This window comes from Mastomys coucha, unplaced genomic scaffold (genome assembly GCF_008632895.1).
Source record: "Mastomys coucha isolate ucsf_1 unplaced genomic scaffold, UCSF_Mcou_1 pScaffold6, whole genome shotgun sequence".
NCBI lineage: Eukaryota > Metazoa > Chordata > Mammalia > Rodentia > Muridae > Mastomys > Mastomys coucha.
The window spans coordinates 88385469-88387187 of NW_022196912.1; the positions used below are offsets into that span (position 1 = coordinate 88385469).

The 1719-nt window shown below is 50.0% G+C and overlaps 1 pseudogene; it reads right to left on the minus strand.

The window, feature by feature from the left end:
* Window positions 1-475: 475 nt before the first annotated feature.
* LOC116081056 lies at window positions 476-958 on the minus strand (annotated as a pseudogene).
* Between the last annotated feature and the right edge of the window lie 761 nt (window positions 959-1719).

The window sequence follows — 1719 nt, forward strand, 5'->3', positions numbered from 1 at the left end:
AGCCCCATGGAGTGTCTGTGAGCCTTTGGCTTGGAGAGGACTCAAATACACACTCCCAAACTGCCTGCTCCCTTCCTCCTCACCCTCTGCCATGACTCAGATCATCTCCTCCTGTTCTGCACACCTGTTTATAGCCTTCTCCTCGAGCAAGTGGCTTATGAACAAATTTGTCTAAACAAGGACCTTTTTCTTTGTAGTAACTGTAACAATAATAAAAGCCTTTAGATCATATGCTATATATAGTTGTTACCCTGCCTGTCAAATCAGGCATTATGTCCTTAGCACTTTCTCATATCATTAGATGTTTAACAGCACAGGATTTCATTAAGTAGGTGCACCAGAGTGTAGTCTGCCATTCCACTATTGTTGGACAGCCGCGGCTTTGGAGAAATTGATAAAGTAGGACTTAGTAGCCCAAGGGTGTACCTCTCTCCTTCTTTTCTTTTTTTCTTGACAGGGCCTCAGAGAGCCCAGGCTAGCCCAGGGATCCTCCCGATTCCTTCTCAGTGAAGATCATCTCCATGTGGCAGGGGGAGCTCATGTGTGGGTTAATCTGGCCATGAGCTCTGTAGGTTCATCGGCGCATCTTAGGTGCCTTGTTCACCTGGATGTGTTCAATGACTAGAGAATCCATGTCTAAACCCTAAGTTCAGCATTGCTCTCTGCGTTTTTAAGCATGTGCAAGAAAAACTCTGCACTCTTTTTTGGGCCACTGTCCCTGTGTCCAGCCCCGCTGTTTGACCTGGCCTCACCTACCGACTCCACCATTATACCGCCGGAACGGCACACATTGCTTCTTTAAAGTGACATCCTTCGGATACTTGGTGGCTTTGCAGATATGCATACCCTTGATGGCCTGGGCAGTTTCCGGGGTGTTCTTAAAGTGAACACGAAGGTTTGAACCTCTTGATTTGCAAGATTTTGTAGGATTTTCTGGGTCGAGAGAGGAGCGAACCATCTTGACAGGTCACCTCTGGCCGCTTACAGGAAGAGCAAGTCATCCAGTTTTTAAAGTCCCATATTCACTGCCAGGCTTTCCTTCAGGAAACTTATATCAATTTGCATGCTGTCCAGATGTGAGCGTGTCAGTGACCTTCCACGGTTTGCTAGTGTAGCAGGGAGATGAGAGTGTCAGCGAAGCCAAGTGTCTGGTCAGAGCGTCAGAACCTTGAGCTAAGTAAGCTAAAAGGCCGCTCTTGGCCTTGCGGGACTCCAGGGCCCCAGGGCAGTTGAGAAACACCCCAGGTTAGCTCTGGGGCTGTGCCACCTGCCACCAGACCCACCTGCTTACTGGCTCAAGGGACCAATAAATCCTGCCTCTGAACTCCTGCTCTTAGGAACGTAGCCTAGAACCACCCCTTCTCTCTACACATGCCTCCGTGGGGCCATCCTCACAACTGATCCCTCTCCCCCTCTGTTCTCCAACAGATGAGTGGCAGCCAGTAACTTGGCCTTCTCCCCAGCTCAGGAGGACCCTGGCTTCTGGCCCACCTAATTTTGTTTGTTTGTTTGTTTTTTTCGATTCCATCTTGGGATCGAGAGAGGTTGAAGGTCACCCGTTTCCCTGTCACCCCACAGCATCATACAGAAGGCAACTTTCGCCTTCTCAAGGCTCTGGGGTCCACATGCCCCCCTCTTCTTGGAGATGAAAGTGCTTCAGAGAACCCGAGCCTTCTCTCACCGTTCCCTGGGCTGGAGCGCTGGTGAGCAAAGCATGCG